At 42.8% G+C, this 25558-nt stretch overlaps 1 protein-coding gene across 3 annotated transcripts in view; it reads right to left on the bottom strand.

Annotated features, from left to right (window-relative positions):
* Nucleotides 1-25558, bottom strand: part of lama3 (laminin, alpha 3) — a 456248-nt gene that overhangs the window by 364144 nt on the left and 66546 nt on the right. The window lies entirely within an intron of this gene.

Below are 25558 nucleotides of genomic sequence, written 5' to 3'. Positions count from 1 at the left end.
TGCGTGGTGCGAATGTTACTTGCCACTTATCAGCTCAAGCCTGGATGTTGTCCAGGTCTTGTTGCATCTGGACACGGAATAATGGAATTCTGGCCTTTCTATCTAGAAGACTAGAATACAATTGGGTAAAACTCATGCTATAGCTATACAAAGCCCTGGTTAGACCTGGAGTACTATGAACAGTTCTGGGCATAACACCTTAGGAAGGATATATTGGCCGTGGAGGGTGTGCAGCATAAATTTACTAGCATGATACCTCGACTCCCAAGGGTAAAGCTACAAGGAGAGATCCCTAGAATTTAGAAGGTTAATGGGTGATTTTATTTAAGTTTTCAAGATCATTTTGTTCATTCATGGGATATGGGCATCACTGACTAGACCTGCATTTATTGGCCATCCCTAATTGCCCTTGAGAAGGTGGTGGTGAGCTGCTTTCTTGAACCGCTGCAGTTCTTGGGATGTAGGTATACCAACAATGCTGTTAGGAAGTCAGTCCCAGGATTTTGACTCAGCGACAGTGAAGGAACAGTGATATAGTTCCAAGTCAGGATGGTATGTGGCTTGGAGGGGAACTTGCAGGTGGTGGTGTTCCCAAGCATCTGCTGCCCTTGTCCTTCTAGGTGGTACAGGTCGCAGGTTTGGAAGGTGCTGTCGAAGGAGCCTTGTTGAGTTGTTGCAGGGCATCTTGTAGATGGTACACACTGCTGCCACTGTGCGCCGCTGGTGGAGGGAATGAATGTTGAAAGTTGTGGATGGGGTGCCAATCAAGTGGGCTGCTTTGTCCTGGATGGTGTCGAGCTTCTTGAATGTTGTTGGAGCTGCACCCATCCAGGCAAGTGGAGAGTGCGTTGTAGACGTTGGACAGGCATTGGGGAGACAGGGGGTGAGTTACTTGCTGCTGAATTCCCAGCCTCTGACCTGCTCTTGTAGCCACAGCATTAAGGATAGAGGTGAAGTGAGAGTGATTGCCTTTGAAATCAAGGCAGCAACTGACCGAGTGTGGTACCAAGGAGTCCTAGCAAAATTGAAGTTAATGGGAATCAGGGGGAAACTCTCCACTGGTTGCAGTCATACCAAGCACAAAGGAAGATGGTTATAGTTGTTGGAGGCTAATCATCTCTATCCCAGGACATCACTGCAGGGGTTCCTCAGGATAGTGTCCTCGGCTCAACCATCTTCAGCTGCATCATCAATGATGTTTGCTCCAAAATAAGGTCAGAAGTATGGATGTTCGCTGATGATTAGACAATGTTCAGCACCATTTGCAACTCCTCAGATACTGAAACAGTCTGTGCCTACATGCAGCTAGACCTGGACAACATTCAGGCTTGGGCTGATAAATGGCAAGTAATATTCATACCACATAAGTGCCAGGCAATGACCATCTCCAACAAGAGAGAATCTAACCAGCTCCCTTGACATTCTACGGCATTACCATCATTGAACCTCCCCACCATCAACATCCTGGGGTTTACCATTGATTAGAAACTTAACTGGACCAGCCATATAAATACTGTGGCTGCAAGAGCACATCAGAGGCTGGGAATTCTGTGGCGAGTAACTCACCTTCTGACTCCCCAAAGCCTGTCCACCATCTACAAGGCACAAGTCAGGAGCGTGATGGAATACTCTCCACTTGCCTGGATGAGTGCAGCTCCAACAACACTCAAGGAGCTCAACACAAGAATATCAGAACACAAGAAACAGGAGCAGAAATAGACCGTATGGTCCATCGAGCCTGTTCTGCTATTCAATATGATCATGGCTGATCTTAGGCTTCAATTCCACTTTCCTGCCCACTCCCCATATCCCTTGATTCCCTGCAAGACTGAAAATCTGTCTATCCCAGCCTTAAATGCATTCAATGATGGAGCATCTACAATCCTCTAGGGTAGAGAATTCCAGAGATTCACAACTGTTTTGAGTGAAGTAATTTCTCCTCATCTCAGTCCTGAATGATTGGCCCCTTATCCTGAGACTGTGTCCCCGTGTTCTAGATTCCCTGACCAGTGGGAACAATCTCTCAGTTTCTACCCTATCAAGCCCTTTCAGAATCTTGTATGTCTCAATGAGATCACCTCTCATTCTTCTAAACTCCAGAGAATATAGACCTCTCATCATAGGAGAACCCCCTCATCCCAGGGACCAATTTAGTAAATCTTTGCTGCACTGCCTCCAGTGCAAGTAAATCCTTTCTTAAATATGGAGATCAAAAGGGCGACACAGTGGCGCAGTGGTTAGGACTGCAGCCTCACAGCTCCAGTAACCCGGATTCGGTTCTGGGTCCTGCCTGTGCAGAGTTTGTATGTTCTCCCTGTGACCGCGTGGGTTTCCGCTGGGTGCTCCGGTTTCCTCCCACAGCCAAAGACCTGCAGGTTGAGGGGTAAATTGGCCATTGTAAATTGCCCCTAGTGTAGGTAGGTGGTAGGAGAATTGAGGGAAGTTGGGGATGTGGTAGGAAATATGGGATTAATGTCGGATTAGTATAAATGGGTGGCTGATGGTCGGCACAGACTCGGTGGGCCAAAGGGCCTGTTTCAGTGCTGTATCTCTCTGTGACTCTAAAACTGCACACAGTACTGCAGGTTCAATCTCACCAAAGCCCTGTACAATTTTAGTAAGACTTCTTTATTTCTGTACGCCAATCCCCTTGCAATAAAGACCAACATGCCATTTGCCTTCCTAATAGCCTGCTGCACTTTGTGTGTTCCTTGTATGAGTACCCCCAAGTCTCTCTGAACATCAACACTTACCATTTTCACACCTTTTAAAAAATATTCTGCTTTTCTATTTTTACGACCAAAGTGAACAACTTCACACTTCCTTACATTATACTCCATTTGCCATCTTGTTGCCCACTCACTTAGCCTGTCTATACCAGCAAAATTAGATACATTACTCTCTGTCTCCTCACCTAAGTCATTAATATAGAGTGTAAATAGTTGAGGCCCTAGCACTGATCCTAATGGCACTCCCACTATTCACTGCCTGCCAACTTGAAAATGCCCCAGTTATGCCCACGCTCTGCTTCCTGTCTGTTAACCAATCCTCTAACCATGCTAATATATTACTCCCAACACCATGAGCCCTTATCTTGCCTATTAATCTTTTATGTGGCAGCTTATCGAATGCCTTTTTAAAATCCAGGTTCCCCTTTATCTATCCTACTAGTTACATCCTCAAAAAACTCTAATAAATTTGTCAAACAGGAACTCCCTTTAGTAAAACCATGCTGTCTTGTTATAATCATACTATGCTTTTCCAAGTGCAATGTTAAGACTTCTTTAATAATAGTTTCCAGCATCTTCCCAACGACTGATGTTATGGTAACTGGCCTGTAGTTCCCGGTTTTCTCTCTACCTCCTTTCTTGAAAAGCAGTGTAACATTTGCCAACTTCCAATCTGACGGGACCATTCCTGAATCTAAGGAATTCTGGAAAATCATAGCTAGTGCATCCACCATCTCTGCAGCTATCTCTTTTAGAACCCTGGGGTGGAGGCCATCTGGTCCCGGGGACTTGTCAGATTTTAGTCCCTCAAGTTTCTCCAATACTTTTTCTCAGCTGATATCAATATCCTTAATTTCCTCACTCTTTTTAGCCCCTAGGTTACTGCCTATTTTTGGTATGGAACTTGTGTCTTCTACTGTGAAAACAGACACAAAATATTTGTTCAATGCCTCTGCCATTTCCTCATTCCCCATGATGATTTCTCCTGTCTCTGTCTCTAAGGGACCAATGTCTACACTCGCTACTCTTTTCCTTTTTATGTACCTATAAAAGTTCTTACAATCTGTTTTTATATTGCTGTCTAGTTTACTCTCATTCTAATTTTTACCTTTTTAATCGACTTTTTTGTGGCCCTTTGCTGGTTTCTAAAACACTCCTGTCATGCTAGGCCCCCACCTGCCAAGAATGAGGCACATTAATTTTGTCATGAACATTGATTTTAAACTGTTGCTGGAGTAAAGAAAGGACTTGTTAAACAGATCAGCAGTGGCTGGAAAAGACATTTGCATATGAACAGACAGACGGTGACCTGAAGGACAAAGGACCATTCCCTGACACAATGAACCCACAATGGACCTTGATCACCAGGCATTGTGTGTAAGAGCAGCATTCCAGAGACTGCTAAGGTGATACAATTAAAGATGTGGTCAGACTAGTTAGTCACATGACTAACCTGCTGGGCAACCTGGGTTTTTCTGAATTGTACAGTTTGAACTCAAAGTCTGTTTGCTCCTGAACTGAGAAGATCTCGCCTGTCTGCTCCCATCTCTTTCTCACAAGCCTCTGAATCCACTGAAGACACACATGAACCCCAAGAGAGAAAAGTCTCTTACAACGAACAAAGCTTCAGAAGAATACTGGGCCCCAGTGAAAAGCAAGATCTACCTACAATCAAGGACTCTACAGTGAGCTCAAAGAACCAAAACAAAAACTCTTCAGATATTGCCTCAAACTTTGCCACTTTATTTTTCTTATGCTCTTTTCTGTCTCTATTTGCATGTGTATATCGCGTCTGCATGCTAGCGTGGGCACGTCGTGTATCCGTAGCCGACAACCAAATTAGAGTTTAACTTTAAGTTTAATAAATTTCAACTTTCCTTCTTTGGACTTAAGAAAGCCTGTTTGTGCTGGTTTGCCTTATAATTGGAAAGCGATGAATAAGGATTCACCAAGGGGAAGCTAAAAACACGGTGTGTTTAAAATTAAACCCTGTTATGGTAAGACCAGGTGAAGTCTGAGAGGGAAGCCTAGACACCTTTCTCAGCTGGTTGTAACAACTCCCAATCCTCAGACTTGCTACTATTTTTTGCAACATTATAGGTATCTTCTTTTCGTCTAATACTCTGCTTAACTTCCAGAGTGAGCCCGTGGATGGGTCTTTCTTGATGAGTGTTTGTTCTTGAATGGAATGTCCTTTTGTTGAACCCTTTGAATTGTTTCTTTAAATATTTCCCACTGTTCATTTACTGCCATACCTTCTGATCTGTTTACCCAATTAACCTTAGCCAGTTTTCCCCTCATACCATTGTAGGACCATCCAAGCAAAGCAGCCCCCTTGATTGGCACCCCATCCACAAACATTCACTCCCTCCACCACCGATGCACAGTGGCAGCAGTGTGTACCATCTACAAGATTCACTTCAGCAACTCACCAAGGCTCCTTAGACAGCATCTTCCAAACCGTGACCTTGACCACCTAGAAGGACAAGGGCAGCAGATGCATGGGAACACCATCCCCTGCAAGTTCCTCTCCAAGCCACACATCATCTTGACTTGGAACTATATTGCTGTTCCTTCACTGTTGCTGGGTTAAAATCCTGGAACTCCCTTCCTAACAGCACTGCGGGTGTACCTACATCACATGGACTGCAATGGTTCAAGAAGGCAGTTCATCATCACCTTCTCAAGGCCAATTAGGGATGGGCAATAAATACTGGCCTTGCCAGTGACGCTCACATCCCAAGAACAATTAAAAAAAAGATAGGGAAAAACTATTTCTACTGGTTGGGGAGCTACATCTAGGACTAGGGAGCATCATCTAAAAATTAGAGCCAGACCTTTCAGGAGTGAAATTAGGAAACACTTGTACACACAAAGGACAAATGCGCGATCAATTGTTAATTTTTTTAAAAATCTATCAATTTCAGTTTATTAGCCAAGTTAAGGGATATGGGGAAAAGATGAAAATATGGAGTTAGGTCGCAGATCAGCCATGATTTCACTGAATGGCAGAACAGGCTGGAGGGGCAAAATGGCACCCTCCTGTTCCTATGATTCTATATTTCTAACAGCCAGCTATAAAATTCTGTTTTTATTCTGCCACAGACTGGCCATATTCCTCTGTGTCTTTGTTACTCAGGAGTTATCTGCCTGATTGGCCTCACAGCTGGAGAAATAGAAATCGCATTTTCCAACTGCCCATGAAAAATCCTAATGTAACGGATCCCAAATCCACTCATGCTGACCTGCCTGTGTCTGTCAGATTTACAGTCCTACTTACGGAATGATCAGCTCTATTTTCAAACTGTTATTAATAGTACAGAACATTCATTCATTTTTACTGTCTTTTACAGAAATAGTAGTATTTTTCAGGTTTCATGGAAAACTCATTAATCTTAAGAGAATTTAAAGAGTAAAATTTTATATCACATCTGGAAGTTCCAAAGCATCAAAGCACTCCTACTAAACAGAAGTAAAAACTTTCCTTGTCCTCTGATGAGGGGCCTTGGTTACACAAGAGCCCAGCAAAGCTGAGATTGCTTTCCTGAAAGCAAAGAAGGTTAAGGGAAGATTTAACAGAGGCCCTAAATGTATCTGCATGCCCAGAAGGATCAAATTGTACATTCCAACAGTGCACATGCTAAATCAGGACAACGGGTTTATTTCATTATCATTCAAGCACCTACTTGCTTTTGACACCATATGAGTGCGAGCCTTTCTCAAACAAGTCTCTGTTTAAGGTATGCATGTCCATCACTGTTAGATCGTGACACAAAATCTCAGAATATCTCTCCACTTACTTTGTATAAATTTATGCAACATTCTCTCAAAGAATTACTATCCTGTTGTTGTATTTTAACACAAATCTCTCTTGGACATTAAAGCGGCACAGTGGCGCAGTGGTTAGCACCGCAGCCTCACAGCTCCAGCAACCCGGGTTCAATTCTGGGTACTGCCTGTGCGGAGTTTGCAAGTTCTCTTTGTGAACCGTGTGGGTTTTCGCCGGGTGCTCTGGTTTCCTCCCACAGCCAAAGACTTGCAGGTTGATAGGTAAATTGGCCATTATAAATTGCCCCTAGTATAGGTAGGTGGTAGGGGAATAGAGGAAAGGTGGGGATGTGGTAGGAATATGGGATTAGTGCAGGGTTAGTATAAATGGGTGGTTGATGGTCGGCACAGACTCAGTGGGCCGAAGGGCCTGTTTCAGTGCTGTATCTCTAAATAAAAATAAAAAAATAAAATAAAGAACATAGTTTGTAAGCATTTCTTTCTTTAGCCAGTTTTATAAAGGTGTAGAAAATGTGTAATTCTGAATCAATTCATAGTCTTATAACCATTCACCAATCCTCATATTTTATTATCCTAGCCCATATTTAATCATTTTTAAATGTTGTAAGAATGTTTACATTCTCATTATATCTTTTATTTCATTGCTCCACTATTCATTGCTCCACTATTCATTGCTCCACTGTGCCTTCAGCTGCCTCGGTCCTAAGGTCTGAAATTCCTTCCCTAAACCTCTCTGCCTCTCTCTCCTCCTTTAAGTTGCTTCTTAAAACCTACCTCTTTGACCAAGATTTTGATCACCTATCCTAATATCTCTTTACATGGCTCGATGTCAAATTTTGTTTCATAACGCTTCTATGTTAAGGGTACTATATAAATGCAAGTTACTATTGTTGAGGTGTTTGGAGGTGAGCCACTGGTTACAGACTGTTGTTTACCTGGCTTTGTCGACACAATGATGACATGACTGGTCCAGTTCGGTTTGGGATCAGTGATCGTCCCTGTATTTCCTAAATAGTCACTTGCTTTTATAGACTCAGAGTCATTACGCTAGAGAAGGAGAACATTTGGCCCATTATGTCCATGCTGGTTCTTTGTAGAGCAATCCAGTCAGTCCCATTCCCCTGCTATATCCCCAGCTATATCCCCATGTCCCTGCAAGTTTATTTCCCTCAAGTGCCCATCCTTTTGAAATCATTGATCATCTCTACTTCCACTACCCTCGTAGGCAGTGAGATCCAGATCTTTACCACTCACTGCATAAAAAAGTTCTTCCTCACCCTCACATCAGCGCAATCACTTTTCTTGATACATATTAATGACATAGACTTATGTGTACAGGGCACAGTTTTAAATGCCAATGACACAAAACTTGGAAGCATTGTGAACTGTGAGGAGGATAGTGATAAACCTCAAGAGGATATAAACAGGCTAATTGAATGGGCAGACAAGAGGCAGCTGAAATTTAATATAGGAAAGTGAAGTGATCCATTTTGGTAGGAAGAATGAGGAGAGGCAATATAAAATAAATGATACAACTCTAAGGGACCTGGGGGTATATGTGCACAAATCGTTGCAGGGCAGTTTGAGAAAGCAATTAATAAAGCATAACGGATCCTGAGGTTTATAAATAGCGGCATAGAGTACAAGAACAAGGAAGCTATGATAAACCTATATAAAACACTGTTCGGCCTCAACTAGGGTATTGTGTCCAGTTCTGGGTACCACAATTTAGGAAGGATGTGAAGGCATGAAAGAAGGTACAAAAAAGATTCACGAGAATAGTTTCAGGGATGAGGGACTTCAGTTGCGTGACTAGATTGGTGAAGCTGGGCTTGTTGTCCTTGGAGAAGAGAAGATTAACAGGAGATTTGACAGAGGTGTTTAAAATCATGAGGCGTCCGGACAGAGTAGATAGGGAGAAACTGTTCCCATTGGTCGAAGGATCTAGAATCAAAGGACACCGATTTAAGATGATTGGGAATAGAACCAGAAGTGACATAAGGAAAAACCTTTTTATGCAGCAGGTGGTTAGGACCTGGAATGCACTGCCTGAGAGTGTGGCGGAGACAGCTTCAATCGAGGCCTTCAAAAGAGAATTAGACAATTATCTGAAGAGAAAAAACTTGCAGGGCTATGGGCAAAAGGCCAGGGAATGGGACTAAGTGTGTTGCTTTTGCAGACAGCTGGCATGGACATGACAGGCTGAATGGCCTCCTTCTGTGCTGTAATCATTCTATGATTCGATCACAGTGGAAAAGGAGAGACACTGTTCCAGCATGATTTTATGAGAATGAATGATCATGATAGTTCCAGTGAATATTTACTGCACTATCAATAATATTTCATTAGATGTTGCATCATCAAGACTGTTTGTGCACCCTCCTTTGCAGTGCACTGATGCAAATATGTTTTGAACAATGCAAATGGACTTAGCATGGCAGACAGGGACTAATTCCTGAACAATTAATGAAAAGTAAATTCTACATTGTGTATTATATACTGAAGAAAGGGCATCTCTCACATTTTTTAAATCTGTACCTTCTTTGTGGTGGGTAAGGAGCACTGAATATACTTCCAGAATAAGGAATATATTGTAGGTTTCACTTAATTTTATGATTCATAATTGTGTTTTCAGTCTTTTCTGGTGCAAAGGCAGATTCTCCAAATTTCCTGCAATTTGATTATCAAAGATAATTCCAGCAGTTGCATATAATTACAGAGTATTAACAGCGCAGAAACAGGCCACTCAGCCGAACTGGTCTATGCCAAAGTTTATGCTCCTCATCCCTCTTCATCTTACGCTATCAGCAGATCCTTTTATTCCTTGCTTTCTCATGCTTATCTACCTCCCCCTTCAATACTATATTCACCTCAACTACTCCCTGTGGTAACGAGTTCCACATTCTCACCACTCTCTGCATAAAGAAGTTTCTCCTGAATTCCCTACTGAATTTATTAATGACTATCTCATATTTATGACCCTGAGTTATGGACTACCCCACAAGTGGAAAATCTACCCTATCAAACGTCTTCATAGTTTTAAAGACCTCAATTTGGTCACCCCTCAGCCTTCGTGGAATTGAATACAAAAGTGTGGAAGTTATGCTTCAGTTGTTGATGAGACCACATCTGGAGTACTGTGTACAGTATTGGTCTCCTTATTTAAGGAAGCATGTAAATGTGTTGGAAGCAGTTCAGAGAAGGTTTACTAGACTAATACCTGGAATGGGCGGGTTATCTTATGAGGAAAGGTTGGACTGGCTAGGCTTGTATCCGCTGGAGTTTAGAAAAGTAAGAGGCGACTAGATTGAAATATATAAAATTCTGAGGGGTCTTGACAGGGTGGATGTGGAAAGGATGTTTCCCTTTGTGGGAGAATCTAGAACTAGGGGTCACTGTTTAAAAATAAGGGGTTGCCCACTTAAGACAGAGATGAGGAGAAATTGTTTCTTTCAGAGGGTCGTGAGTCTTTGGAACTCTTTTCATCAAAAGGCGGTGGAAGCAGAGTTTTTGAATATTTTTAAGACAGAGGTAGATAGGTTCTGGATAAACAAGGGGGTGAAAGGTTATTGGGGGTAGGTAGGAATGTGGAGTTGGGGTTACAATCAGATCAGCCATCTGACCGAGTGGCCTACTCCTGCTCCTAATTCATATGTTCTTATCCTCATATGTTCTTTTCCAGCCTATCCTGTCTTTCCTGATAGTTATAACCTCTCAGTTCTAGAATCATCCTCTACATCCTTTTTTTAATACGGCGAGTAGAACTGTGCATAGTATTCTAAATGTGGTCTAACCAAGGTTCTATATAAGTTTAACATAACTACCCTGCTTTTCAATTCTATTCCTCTACAAATGAACCCCAGTGCTTAGTTTACATTTTTATGACTTTGTTAACCTGTGTTGTTGCTTTTAATAAAAGCAAAATACTGCGGATGCTGGAAATCTGAAACAAAAACAAGAAATGCTGGATTCACTCAGCAGGTCTGGCAGCATCTGTGGAAAGAGAAGCAGAGTTAACGTTTCGGGTCAGTGACCCTTCTTCGGAACTGGCTTTTGTTGCTTTTAATGATTTGTGTACGTATGTATGGCCCTAGATCTCTTTTGCCTCTTCCCCACTTGACGAACAATTAATGTGAAAATCCAGCAAGTACTTAAAAATAACGGGAGGGTAAGGACGAGATGTTGGTTGTGCGGAGCAAATGGAGAAACAGCATAAATCGACCAGAATAGGGTCACGACTCATGCTGATCTCTTCATCTCCTGAACCTGCAGGCCGATTTGCACATTAATAATGGTGTGCATCTTTAATACACTGGTATATTTCCAATAGGATCTGGCCCAATGTGTCATTATTACATCTTTATTAGATGCATTACTGAAGCTTTAATAAATAATTCCCCTCCTTCATCCAAATGACTGGGCTGTTGGTCATTGTCTAAGTTACACAATATAGCTGCGGAAGTGTTTCCACAACTTAACACTAACGAGCATATCCTTATTACTCTATCGACTCATATCCTGTGTACCGACACTCCCTTTTCTACCAAGTATAACACAAAATGCTATTTCTGCTCAAAGGCATAGTGAAGCTATCGTACTGTTGTAGAAAGGAAAGGTACATATTACGACAAGGCTGGTTCAAATGTTTCCTTCATTATTAAGTAGTAATCAATGCTTTATCAAAAATCAGAATTAAACATGCTCTGATGGAAATCATTCATAATGCCAATTTTTGTTTTAAAGCAGAGTGATAAAGTGCACACCAATGGCAATACAAAAGTACCTTTTATATTTTGTTTCCATAATTATGACTAAACTATTGGAGAGATATTGCAATAATATAAAAGCAAAATACTGCAGATGCTGGAAATCTGAAATAAAACGATAAATGCTGGAAATACTCAGCAGGTCTGGCAGCATCTGTGGAGAGAGAAGCAGAGTTAATGTTTCAGGTCAGTGACCCTTCATCAGAACTGCTGGAATTATTGGAGAGATATTACATGTTGGCACCTATTTTGGTAACGTTTGAAAAAATAATTCTTTTTACAAGTTTCAACTATTAAGAACTCCAACTACTTGAAAGGAATGTCAAATATTTACTGGATTAGACTCATGTTACTTTGAGAAATAGCAACTGCTCTGTAGCAGTGCAAATTAAAACAATTCCTGCAACAATGGATTCACAGGCAGCCAAATCACACAACGGCAGTTGTTTATAGTTATTGTGCTCAAATATTAATTACTGTAGTAACTTTCTTTGGCAATGATGTCAAGTTTTCATATGATCTCATCTCCCTTCTGGGGAGATGTCTACCACTATTTGGCACAATCCGTCCCACAACAGGACTGAAATTTTGATCTTACTGAATGAGGAATCTGCCCAAACTTCTTGCCGCTGTACTGAGATGACAAAGCGATACCAAACATTGGTTTCCAGGAGAGAGGAAATATTTTTTGTTCATAATAATAGAATTAAACTTCAGCAAAATTAATGCTAATAAGGGGAATTAATATTTATTTGGTGTGGTTACCTCCAGACTTGACTATTCCAATGCTCTCCTGGCTGGCTTCCCATCTTCCACCCTACATAAACTTCAGCTTATCCAAAATTCTGCTACCCGTATCCTAACTCACACCAAATCCTGTTCATCCTTCATCCCTGTGCTTGTTAACCGGCATTGGCTCCTGGTCTGGTAACACATCAATTTAAAAATTCTCAGCTTGTTTTCAAACCCCTTGCCACACAACCCCAACACCCCAACTTACTCTGTAACCTCCTCCAGCCCTACAACCCTCTGAGATCCGCACTCCTCCAAGCCTGGCCTCTTGCGCATACCCGATTTTCATCGCTCCACCATTGGTGACCATGCTTTCAGTTGCTTAGGCCCTTAGACCATTTCCCTGCTCTTACCCAACTGCCCTGCACATTTTTCCCCTTCAAGTATTTATCCAGTTCCCTTTTGAAAGTTATTATTGAATCTACTTCCACCACCCTTTCAGGCAACGCGTTCCAGATCATAACAACTCACTGCATTTTTTTTTCATGTTGCCTCTGGTTCTATTGCCAATCACCTTAAATCTGTGTCCTCTGGTTGCTAACCCTCATGTCAGTGAAAATAGTTTCTCTCTATTTACTGTATCAAAAACATTCATGATTTTGAACACCACTATCAAATCTCCTCTTAGCCTTTTCTACTCTAAGCAGAGCAACCCTAATCTCTCCAGGTAACTTAAGTTTATCATCCCCAGTACCATTCTAGTAAATCTCCTCTGCACCCTTTCTAAGGTCTTGACATCCTTCTGAAAGTATGGTGCTCAGAATTGGGCACAATACTCCATATGGGGCCTAACCTCTGTTTTATAAAGGTTTTGCATAACTTCCTTGCTTTTCTAGTCTATGCCTCTATTTATAAAACCAAGGATCCCATGTGCCCTTTTAACAGCCTTCTCAACTTATCCTGCCACTTCACACTTCTTTACAATAAATTCCATCCTCCATGTGTCTACCCATTTCACCAATCTATGTCCTCCTGAATTCTCAAACTTCCCTCCTCACTGTTTAGTACATTTCCCAGTTTCTGTAAATCATCTGCCATCTTCGGACATTGAAATTATGCCCTGTATCCCAAGTCCAGGTCATTAGTATATATCAAAAAGAGCAGTGGCCCCAACACTGACCTGGAGGACACAGTCCTATTAATCTCATGGGCTTCAATTTTTCTAACATCTATTATGTGGTAATTTATCAAACGACTTTTGAAAGTCTATAGACACAACATCAACTGCACTGTCCTGATCAACCCTCTCCATTACTTCATCAAAGGTCTCAACCAACTTAGTCAAACAAAATTTGCCTGAAACAAGTCCATGCTGGCTTTCATTCATTAATCCATAGTTTTCTAAGTGTCAATTAATTTTCTCCCAGATAATTGCTCTCAAAGTTTGCCCATCACCGATATTAGGATAAGGGGATTGCTGCTGACTTTATTCCTCTTCCCTTTTTTGAACAGTGATGTAACACTTTCAATACTCCAGTCCCCTGGTACCACTTCCATATCTAGACAGAATTGGAAAGTTGTGGCCAGAGCTGCCACAGCAACCAAGGATTGGGTAACTTTTTTATATTGAGCACTGCCAAGCTTTCACATACCTCAGTGCAAACAAGCTTTAAGTGGTGGTAGGAAGTTACAATTTTGGGCCAATGAACAGTGCAGTTGCTGCCGGGTGCACACCGAAATCATTATAATAAACAGGCAGCTTGAAGTTGGTGTGCTGTCTACAGTTCAATCAACTGGGAGGGGGCGCGAGTTAACCGCGCATCACAATCTCCACACCCACTTTCAATGACTATCCATTTTTAGCCCCAAAGTGTGTCTGTAATTAGCAATGCCGATATGAGTAAAAAGTATCTTAAAAACTTTAAAATAATTAGTGATTGAAATGATTCTGAAACAATATCAATTTGCATTGATAAAGTGCTTAAATTGTGGAAAAACATCCCACGGCATCTCACAAAAATGCAATCAAAAAATGGATACTGCACCAAAAAAGGCAATATTAGAAGAGGTGGCAAAAGGTGAACATACAAACATATGAATTAGGAGGAGTAGGCCACTCGGCCCCTCGAGCCTGCTCCGCCATTCAATAAGTTCATGGCTGAACTGATTACTCCACATTTCCACCTACCCCCGATAATCTTTCACCCCCTTGCTTATCAAGAATCTATCTACCTCTGCCATAAAAATATTCAAAGACTCTGCTTCCACTGCCTTTTGAGGAAGAGAATTAGAAAGACTCACGACCCTCAGAGAAAACATTTCTCCTCATCTCTGTCTTAAATGGATGATCCCTTATTTTGAAATAGTGTTCCCTAGTTCGAGATTCTCCCACAAGGGAAAACATCCTTTCCACATCCATCCTGTCAAGACCCCTCAGGATTTTAGATGTTTCAATCAAGTCACCTCTTACTCTTCTGAATTCCAGCGGATACAAGCCTAGCCTGTTCAATCTTTCCTTGTAAGACAACCCACCCAAGCATATCCTCCCTACTTTTAATTCAATTCCCCTCGCAATAAACGATAACATTCTATTAACTTTCCTAATTACTTGCTGTATCTGCATACTAACTTTTTGCGATTCATGCACTTGGACACCCAGATCCCTCTGCATCTCAAAGCTCTGCAATCTCTCACCATTTAGATAAAATGCTTCTTTTTTATTCTTCCTGCCAAAGTGGACAATTTCCCACTTTCCCACATTATACTCCATTTGCCAGGTCTTTGCCCATTCACTTAACCTATCTATATCCCTTTGTAGCCTCCTTATGTCCTCTTCACAAGTTACTTTCCTACCTATCTTTGTGTCATCAGCAAATTTAGCAACCATACCTTCAGTCCCTTCATCTAAGTCATTTATATAAATTGTAAAAAGTTGAGGCCCCAGCACAGATCCCTGTGGCACACCACTTGTTACATTTTGCCAATCTTCTATCCATGCCAATATGTTAGCCCCTACACCATGAGCTTTTATTTTCTGCAATAACCTTTGATGTGGCACCTTATCAAATGCCTTCTGGAAATCTAAGTACAATACATCCACCGGTTCCCCTTTATCCACAGCACATGTAACTCCCTCAAAGAACTCCAATAAATTGATTAAACATGATTTCCCTTTCACAAAACCATGTTGACTCTGCCTGATTACCATGAATTTTTCTAAATGCCCTGCTATAACGTCTTTAATAATAGCTTCTAACATTTTCCCTAAGACAGATGTTAAGCGAACTGGCTTGTAGTTTCCTGCTTTCTGTCTCCCTCCCTTTTTGAATAAAGGAGTTACATTCGCTATTTTCCAATCTAACAGAATTTAAAGGTCGGCTTTCAGCAAGGACTTAAAGAAGGAGAGGAAGGTGCAGAGGCAGAGAGGTTTGAAAGGGAATTCCAGAGCTTAGGACCTAGGAAGGTAATGGGAAGGCTGCAATACGGGTGGAACGGAGATACACAAGAGTCCAGAGGTCAGAGAAACGGATAGTTCAGACAGGCGGAGGAGTTACAGAAATAGGCAGGGGTGAGGCAATAATGGGATTTAAACATGAGGAATGAAAATTTTAAATAAGGGTATTCGGATACTGGGAGCCAATGTAGCTCAGTGAAGACAGGGCTGATGGATGTGTGGGTGGGGCTTGGTGAGGGATAATATATGGGCAGTAGAGTTTTGGATGAGCTGGAGAATGAAGGATGGGAGATCAGCCAGGAGAGCACTGGAATAGTTACATTTGGAGGTGATAAAGGCATGAATGCAGGGTTCAAGAGCAGATCAGTTGCTGTTGGGCCAAAGACAGAGATGGAACTAGGCGGTCTTTGTGATGGAGAGAATATGAGATCGAAAGCGTAGCTTTGTAATGTAATGTAGTGGTGACTTCACCTTTAAGAAACTGTACTTTTAAGAGATCAGGCCACTGATGCAGCTGATGACATCATCATAAGGCGGAGACACCATTTTGAGAGACACACTCAGCAGATGGCTTGCAAAGAGCACACACATACCAGCGAGGGAAAGACCTGGACCTGAGATCACACAATGTAGATAAGTAAGTCAATACATAGCATTTGAGTTGAATCTGAAAATAAAGCCTACTGTTATCATTTAATGAAGACTTGAGAATACAGCACAACAGTACATTTTTTGGTGACGAGAAAGAGAAAAAAAAGAAAAGACGAGGTACAGAAGGATCCAAGGACAGAAAACAAACAGACAAAAAAAGTCGAGAGAATGCCAGGACTGGATCAGAGAGAAAACATGGACTGAAATAAGAGAGAAAAGCTGGGCTGAAACAGAAAAAAAAATGTTTGGTTCCTGATTTAAGCAAAAACAATCACCATGCACAACAACGGCCAAGTCTTTCCAGCCTTTACAGAGACAGACAGCAACACAGGGCCACACTGGAGCAAATGGCCGGCAAGATTTGAAAGTCTAATGGTGGCACTTGATATCAATACTCCCCGAAGAAAGAGAGCGTTACTCCTACACTCTGCTGGACCAAATGTCGACGCTATCTCATGTACACTCACAGAAAATGGAACTGACAATAATTATGACGCAGCGAAAAATGCTCCAACAAGATATTTTCAACCGAGGGCAAATCCTCACTACAAAATGTATGTCTTCAAGCAAGCCAAACAAGATAAGTGCAAGACCCTTGACAACTACATGACGAGACTCAGATGTCTGAGCCAGAATTGCAACTTCACGTGGACAAAGAAATTATCTCCCAGATTATGACCTGTCAATCACCAAGACTAAGAAGGTAAGCTCTTCGAGAGGACGAATCATTAAACTTGCGAAGGTTACTCGATACTGGCAAAATGCTGGAAGCCAGAGAAGGTCAAGCCGAAGTCTTAGAAGGGAAAGAGGCAAATAACATAAGATAAGAATCCCCTGAGGTCAGGACAGGATCTTCAATCGAATCCATGAATGCCACAAGAAGAAGGTTTCGCCAAAGAACCACACCAAACAGAATGGCACAGTGGAAACCCAGTGAAAGATCCAAGTCATAACATCAGTGGTTGGGAAACTATTGGAAAAAATTCTGAGGGACAGGATTAATCTCCACTTGGAGAGGCAGGGATTATTCAAGGATAGTCAGCATGGCTTTGTCAAGGGGAAATCATGTCTAACTAACTTGATTGAATTTTTCGAGGCAGTGACTAGATGTGTAGATGAGGGTAAAGCAGTTAGTGTAGTCTACATGGACTTCAGTAAGGCTTTTGACAAGGTCTCGCATGGGAGATTGGTTAAGAAGGTAAGAGCCCATGGGATCCAGGGCAATTTGGCAAATTGGATCCAAAATTGGCTTGGTGGCAGGAAACAGAGGGTAATGGTCGAGGGGTGTTTTTGCGAGTGGAAGCCTGTGACCAGTGGTGTACCACAACGATCGGTGCTGGGACCCTTGCTGTTTGTAGTGTACCTTAATGATTTAGACATGAATATAGGAGGTATGATCAGTAAGTTTGCAGATGACACGAAAATTGGTGGTGTCGTAAATAGTGAGGAGGAAAGCCTTAGATTACAGGAAGATACAGATGGGCTGGTAAGATGGGCAGAGCAGTGGCAAATGGAATTTAATCCTGAGAAGTGTGAGGTGATGCATTTTGGGAGGACTAACAAGGCAAGGGAATATACAATGGATGGTAGGACCCTAGGAAGTACAGAAGGTCAGAAGGACCTTGGTGTACTTGTCCATAGATCACTGAAGTCAGTAGCACAGGTAGATAAGGTGGTTAGGAAGGCATATGGGATACTTGCCTTTATTAGCCGAGGCATAGAATATAAGAGCAGGGAGGTTATGACGGAGCTGTATAAAATGCTAGTTAGGCCGCAGCTGGAGTACTGTGTACAGTTCTGGGCACCACACTATAGGAAGGATGTGATTGCACTGGAGAGGGTGCAGAGGAGATTCACCAGGATGTTGCCTGGGCTGGGGCATTTCAGCTATGAAGAGAGACTGAAAAGGCGAGGGTTGTTTTCCTTAGAACAGAGAAGGATGAGGGGGGACATGATTGAGGTATACAAAATTATGAGGAGCATTGATAGGTTAGATAGGAAGAGACTTTTTCCCTTAGCGGAGGGGTCAATAACCAGGGGACATAGATTTAAGGTAAGGGGCAGGAGGTTTAGAGGGGATGTGAGAAAAAAAAATTTCACCCAGAGAGTGGTTGGAATCTGGAATACACTGCCTGAAGTGGTGGTTGAGGCAGGAACCCTCACAACATTTAAGAAGTATTTAGATGAGCACTTGAAACACCATAGCATACAAGCTACGGGCAAAGTGCTGGGAAATGGGACTAGAATAGTTAGGTGTTTGATGGCCGGCACAGACATGATGGGCCGAAGAACCTGTTTCTGTGCTCTATGACTCAAAGACCAAGACAGAGGCCACAATCACCTCGCATTCACACAGAGAATCCTCACTACAAAACGTGTGCAACGAGAGGAAAGAAGTATAAAGCCTGTGGAAATTGGGGCATTTCACAAGAGTATGCCGATCGAAGCCTGCAGAAGACATTAATAGAGTTGACTGGCAGAAGGAAGATTACATCTTCACAACACAAGAGAAGATTTTTGTCGCTCACCACCACAAGTACTGACGCCTACCCATGTGCGATGTGTTCACAGGCAATTCAACAATCTCTGCTGTAATTGACTCAGGAGCAACAGTCAACATAATGGATGCCCCGACATTCCATGAGTTACAGAGAAAACAGAAACTGCAATTAAACAAGCTGATATCTAAAATTTTCTCCTATGGACCCCTCTACCGGTCTCAGGGGTCATCCAAGTTACTCTCAAATCCTCCCGTGGGTCCATAGTCAGACGGAGTTCCACGTTGTAGACTCAAGCAAGGGAAATCTGCTAAGTTTTGAAATTGCGAGCAAATTAAAGCTGATCATGATCAACACCATAGAGGACAGAACCACCTGACAAAAGAAGACACCTTGAAGAAGTATCCACTGCCACAATTCATGCCTACACAACCCTACACACACTCAATGGAAAGCATGAGAGATAGAGATAAGAGTCAAAAACAGAGGATAAAGACATGTACAGACCAACGGATGCACACAAAAGTGCGATAAAAGGAAATAAAGTCCTGGTTTGGCAAGAGAAAACATCAAAAATCAGCTCACCAAGAGTGCTTACGCTAGTTCAGAGAAGAGGAAGCATGATTATAGCGAAGAGAGGAAACTACATTGTGAAGAGAACTGTAACCTTTTTCAAAAAAGTCAATGCTAAAATAATTCCAGAAGAAAGTGATGAAGACGACTTCGATTACTGCACATCTGCAACAACTCAAGAAGCAGCTCAGCCAAATCAAACACGACCGAGATCAATACTGCAAAGTCCACAGAGAAGATCATCGAGACCTCATCGATTACCTGTCCGATTTAAAGACTATGTCATGCATCGATCATGAAGGGGGCTTCTTTTGGGCCTCCTTATCTCGAGAGACAATGGATACGCGCCTGGAGGTGGTCAGTGGTTTGTGAAGCAGCGCCTGGAGTGGCTATAAAGGCCAATTCTGGAGTGACAGGCTCTTCCACAGGTGCTGCAGAGAAATTTGTTTGTTGGGGCTGTTGCACAGTTGGCTCTCCCCTTGCGCCTCTGTCTTTTTTCCTGCCAACTACTAAGTCTCTTCGACTCGCCACAATTTAGCCCTGTCTTTATGGCTGCCCGCCAGCTCTGGCGAATGCTGGCAACTGACTCCCACGACTTGTGATCAATGTCACACGATTTCATGTCGCGTTTGCAGACGTCTTTATAACGGAGACATGGACGGCCGGTGGGTCTGATACCAGTGGCGAGCTCGCTGTACAATGTGTCTTTGGGGATCCTGCCATCTTCCATGCGGCTCACATGGCCAAGCCATCTCAAGCGCCGCTGACTCAGTAGTGTGTATAAGCTGGGGATGTTGGCCGCTTCAAGGACTTCTGTGTTGGAGATATAGTCCTGCCACCTGATGCTAAGTATTCTCCGAAGGCAGCGAAGATGGAATGAATTGAGACGTCGCTCTTGGCTGGCATACGTTGTCCATGCCTCGCTGCCGTAGAGCAAGGTACTGAGGACACAGGCCTGATACACTCGGACTTTTGTGTTCCGTGTCAGTGCGCCATTTTCCCACACTCTCTTGGCCAGTCTGAACATAGCAGTGGAAGCCTTACCCATGCGCTTGTTGATTTCTGCATCTAGAGACAGGTTACTGGTGATAGTTGAGCCTAGGTAGGTGAACTCTTGAACCACTTCCAGAGCGTGGTCGCCAATATTGATGGATGGAGCATTTCTGACATCCTGCCCCATGATGTTCGTTTTCTTGAGGCTGATGGTTAGGCCAAATTCATTGCAGGCAGACGCAAACCTGTCGATGAGACTCTGCAGGCATTCTTCAGTGTGAGATGTTAAAGCAGCATCGTCAGCAAAGAGGAGTTCTCTGATGAGGACTTTCCGTACTTTGGACTTCGCTCTTAGACGGGCAAGGTTGAACAACCTGCCCCCTGATCTTGTGTGGAGGAAAATTCCTTCTTCAGAGGATTTGAACGCATGTGAAAGCAGCAGGGAGAAGAAAATCCCAAAAAGTGTGGGTGCGAGAACACAGCCCTGTTTCACACCACTCAGGATAGGAAAGGGCTCTGATGAGGAGCCACCATGTTGAATTGTGCCTTTCATATTGTCATGGAATGAGGTGATGATACTTAGTAGCTTTGGTGGACATCCGATCTTTTCTAGTAGTCTGAAGAGACCACGTCTGCTGACGAGGTCAAAGGCTTTGGTGAGATCAATGAAAGCAATGTAGAGGGGCATCTGTTGTTCACGGCATTTCTCCTGTATCTGACGAAGGGAGAACAGCATGTCAATCACCCTCTATAAAAACAAAGGTGACCGCGGTGACTGCAACAACTACCGTGGAATCTCCCTGCTCAGCATAGTGGGGAAAGTCTTTGCTCGAGTCGCTCTGAACAGGCTCCAGAAGCTGGCCGAGCGCGTCTACCCTGAGGCACAGTGTGGCTTTCGTGCAGAGAGATCGACTATTGACATGCTGTTCTCCCTTCGTCAGATACAGGAGAAATGCCGTGAACAATGAAGGGGGCTAGGCGGAAGAAAAACATCTGGTATTGAGGATGAAACATTTCCCCTTCAAGTTTTTCAAACTTCAGTCCAACCGAGTTTTGTTCCAATATAATTTGACATGATTAACCAGCTAGAGAGCAATTGTTAATCTTTAAAGAAAAGGGGGACACTTTAAGTTTAAGGAAGGGGGTAATGTAATGTAGTGTAGTGATGACTTCATCTTTATGTAATGGTATCTTTTAGAAATCAGGCTACTGATGCAACTGATGACATCATCATACAGATATAAGGAGGAGACCACTTTGAGTGAGGAAAAGACTTGGACCTGAGATCATACAATGTAGATAAGTAAGACAATAAATAGTGTTTGTGTTGAATCCAAATATAAAGCCTGCAGGTATCATTTAATGAAGACTTAAGAATACAGTACAAAACGACAAGAAATATTAAGGTGCTTTATAAATGTAGGCATTTTCCTTTCTTTTAGCTGTACAGTGCAGCAAGGAATCTCTCTCCCCAGACAGTATTCTCACTCTCTCCAACATCCAGCAGAGACGTGCAAGCTTGCTAATTCAACAATGTTATTTGAGAGTGAAATGTACACTGTCACCTAGTGGAGAACTCCTAGAATTGTAGCTTATTGGCAACACACATCAAATACCTGCCTGCACAATGAACATTTTCCAGCCAATACTTTGACTCTTATTCATTCTGAACAACCAAACAATTCACACTTTTTGCAACAGACATCAATATCCGTTACTCCTGGATCAGATGCAGTACAGATTAAATGCAGGATAAAGCTCCCATCCCACCTCTGGCTCGACACTATCACTTAATCCCAGTATCTGTAAAGCAGCCACTACTGCATCAGCATGCTAATCATTGACAGAGTCAATGAATACACAGCAGGCCCTACCCGATTTCAAACAAGCTAATGTGGCACTTCTTTTCAAGGAAGAATACAAAACAATTCACTTAGATCATGTCTGATCTGGATCTTAACTGCATCTACCCACCTTGGTTCTGTAATCCTTAATACCCTTATCCAACAAAAATTGATCAATATCAGTTTTGAAATTTTCAACTGACCTCCTGTCTCAACAGTTTTTTTTAGGGGACAGAGTTCCAGATTTCCATTACCCTTTGCGTGAAGAAATGCTTCGTGACATCACCTCTGAACAACCTAGTTCTGATTTTAAGGTTTGGCCCCCTTGTAGCTATACATATAGCGAAGATGTTTCCACTTGTGGGAGAGACTAGAACTAAGGGGCATAAATATAAGATAGTCACTAATATAGTCACAAGGCTTGGTTGATGTGAATAGTGTCGATACATTTAAGGAGAAACTAAATAAACACATGATGGGGAAAGGAATAGAGGGATATGCTGATAGGGTGAGATGAAGTAGGGTGGGAGGAGGCTCACATGGAACATAAACACTGGCATAGACCAGTTGAGCTGAATGGTCGGCATCTATGCTGTAAATTCTACTTAATTCATTTTATCAAGGGTCGCAGAGAGGTCAAGGAACTCCAGAAATAATGTGAAATACAGGGCAAGGTATAGGTTGAAGAGTAGATAACAAAACAACATGACTGAATCTATAGTTATGTACTGCAGTGATACATGGATAAATGTTTTGAAATCATGTTCCTGATATATGGCTTCACACTGGAGCAATGCATAGTGGGAGTTTCAGGTGGCAAGTCCGGCAAAGATTTTCCATCCGTCATATTGGTTAGGAAACCCTAAGAGGTCTGTTCAGCTCAGCGCCTGAATTCCCAGTGCAAACATCCAATCAAAGAATGATCTAGAAGGCCATTTGACCCATCGTGCCTATGCTGGTTCTTTGAAAGAGCTATCCAATCTGTCCCACTCCCCCTGCTCTTTACCCAAAGCCCTGCAAATTTTTCATTTTCACGTATTTATCCAATTCCCTTTTGAAATGAGCCCGGCCAGGTGGTCGAAGTTTCAGTGGGGGAGCATTTTGGGAGCAGTGACCATAATTCCATAAGTTTTAAGGTACTTGTGGATAAGGATAAGAGTAGTCCTCGGGTAAAGGTGCTAAATTGGGGGAAGGCTAATTATAACAATATTAGGCAGGAACTGAAGAATTTAGATTGGGGGCGGCTGTTTGAGGGTAAATCAACATCTGACATGTGGGAGTCTTTCAAACGTCAGCTGATTAGAATCCAGGACCAGCATGTTCCTGTGAGGAAGAAAGACAAGTTTGGCAAGTTTCGGGAAGCTTGGATAACACGGGATATTGTGAGCCTAGTCAAAAAGAAAAAGGAAGCATTTGTAAGGGCTGGAAGGCTAGGAACAGATGAAGCACTTGAGGAATATCAAGAAAGTAGGAAGGAACTTAAGCAAAGAGTTAGGAGGGCTAAAAGGGGTCATGAAAAGTCATTGGCAAACAGGATTAAGGAAAATCCCAAGGCTTTTTATACATATATAAAGAGCAAGAGGGTAACCAGGGAAAGGGTTGGCCCACTCAAGGACAGAGATGGGAATCTAAGCGTGGAGCCAGAGGAAATGGGCGAGGTGCTAAATGAGTACTTTGCATCAGTATTCACCAAAGAGAAGGACTTGGTGGATGATGAGCCTAGGGAAGGGAGTGTAGATAGTCTCAGTCATCTCATTATCAAAAAGGAGGAGGTGTTGGGTGTCTTGCAAAGCATTAAGGTAGATAAGTACCCAGGGCCTGATGGGATCTACCCTAGAATACTGAGGGAGCAAGGGAAGAAATTGCTGGGGCCATGACAGAAATCTCTGCATCCTCATTGGCAACGGGTGAGGTCCCAGAGGACTGGAGAATAGCCAATGTTGTTCCTTTGTTTAAGAAGGGTGGTAAGGATAATCCAGGAAATTATAGGCCGGTGAGCCTTGCATCAGAGGTAGGGAAACTATTAGAGAGGATTCTTCGGGACAGGATTTACTCCCATTTGGAAACAAACGAACTTATTAGAGAGAGACAGCATGGCTTTGTGAAGGGGAGGTCGTGTCTTACTAATTTGATTGAGTTTTTTGAGGAAGTGACGAAGATGAATGATGAGGGAAGGGCGGTGGATGTTGTCTATATGGACTTTAGTAAAGCCTTTGACAAGGTCCTGCATGGCAGACTGGTGCAAAAGGTGAAGTCACACGGGATCAGAGGTGAGCTGGCAAGATGGCTACAGAACTGGCTCAGTCACAGAAGACAGAGGGTATCAGTGGATGGGTGTTTTTCTGAATGGAGGGATATGACTAGTGGTGTTCCGCAGGGATCAGTGAAGGGACTTATGCTGTTTGTAGTATATATAAATGATTTGGAGGAAAATGTAGCTGGTCTGATTAGTAAGTTTGCAGACGACACAAAGGTTGGAGGAGTTGCGGATAGTGATGAGGATTGTCGGAGGATGCAGCAGGATATAGATCGGTTGGAGACTTGGGCGGAGAAATGGCAGATGGAGTTTAATCCGAACAAATGTGAGGTAATGCATTTTGGAAGATCTAATATAGGTGGAAAGTATACAGTAAATGGCAGAACCCTTAGGAGTATTGACAGGCAGAGAGATCTGGGCGTACAGGTCCACAGGTCACTGAAAGTGGCAACGCAGGTGGATAAGGTAGTCAAGAAGGCATACGGCATGCTTGCCTTCATCGGTCGGGGCATAGAGTATAAAAATTGGCAAGTCATGCTGCAGCTGTACAGAACCTTAGTTAGGCCACACTTAGAATATTGCGCGCAATTCTGGTCGCCACACTACCAGAAGGACGTGGAGGCTTTGGAAAGGGTACAGAGGAGGTTTACCAGGATGTTGCCTGGTCTGGAGGGCATTAGCTATGAGGAGAGGTTGGATAAACTCGGATTGTTTTCACTGGAACGACGGAGGTGGAGGGGCGACATGATAGAGGTTTACAAAGTTATGAGCGGCATGGACAGAGTGGATAGTCAGAAGCTTTTTCCCAGGGTGGAAGAGTCAGTTACTAGGGGACATAGGTTTAAGGTGCGAGGGGCAAAGTTTAGAGGGGATGTGCGAGGCAAGTTTTTTACACAGAGGGTGGTGAGTGCCTGGAACTTGCTGCCAGGGGAGGTGGTGGAAGCAGATACGATAGCGACGTTTAAGAGACATCTTGACAAATATATGAATAGGAAGGGAATAGAGGGATACGGTCCCCAAGTGCAGAAGGTGTTAGTTTAGGCAGGCATCAAGATCGGCGCAGGCTTGGAGGGCCGAATGGCCTGTTCCTGTGCTGCACTGTTCTTTGTTCTTTGAAAGTTACAATTGAATCTGCTTCCACTGCCTTTTCAGGCAGTGCATTCCAGATCACAACAACTTGCTGTGTAAAATACAGTTTTCATTTCCCCTCTGGTTCTTATGTCAATTCTCATAAATCTATGTCCTCTCGTGACTGATCCTCCTGTCAATGGA

This window comes from Heterodontus francisci, chromosome 5 (assembly GCF_036365525.1).
Source record: "Heterodontus francisci isolate sHetFra1 chromosome 5, sHetFra1.hap1, whole genome shotgun sequence".
In the NCBI taxonomy this organism is placed as follows: domain Eukaryota; kingdom Metazoa; phylum Chordata; class Chondrichthyes; order Heterodontiformes; family Heterodontidae; genus Heterodontus; species Heterodontus francisci.
This window is presented reverse-complemented; position numbering and strand designations above follow the sequence as displayed.